Source organism: Camelina sativa, unplaced genomic scaffold, assembly GCF_000633955.1.
Source record: "Camelina sativa cultivar DH55 unplaced genomic scaffold, Cs unpScaffold18381, whole genome shotgun sequence".
Classification (NCBI taxonomy): Eukaryota; Viridiplantae; Streptophyta; class Magnoliopsida; order Brassicales; family Brassicaceae; genus Camelina; species Camelina sativa.
In genome coordinates, this window is record NW_010939392.1 from 1 (window position 1) to 293 (window position 293).

At 40.6% G+C, this 293-nt stretch overlaps 1 long non-coding RNA gene across 1 annotated transcript; it reads left to right on the forward strand.

Annotated features, from left to right (window-relative positions):
• LOC104775540 lies at window positions 1-190 on the forward strand. The gene is made up of 2 exons (XR_765981.1): window positions 1-42; window positions 137-190. It is a non-coding gene; the product is annotated as an uncharacterized LOC104775540 (long non-coding RNA).
• The last annotated feature ends 103 nt before the right edge of the window (window positions 191-293 follow it).

Here is a 293-nt window from a genome sequence, read left to right on the forward strand (position 1 = left end):
TATAGATTTGATGTGTCGAAGCTGGAGCCTGTGGTAGCCAAGGTTGGTTTACTATAGTTACCAATTTAAAACATTGAGTTCTTTCCGCCTCCTCAGGTGATTTTAATTTATTTGCTATTGTTATTCTTCTTTTCAGCCTCATTCTCCTGACAACCGGGCTCTAGCAAGAGAATGCAAAGATGTGAAAATTGACAGAGTATACATCGGTTCTTGTACTGGTGGGAAGACAGAGGATTTTATGGCTGCAGCTAAGCTTTTCCACGCAGCAGTAAGTTCCACTTGTTGTCTATTTC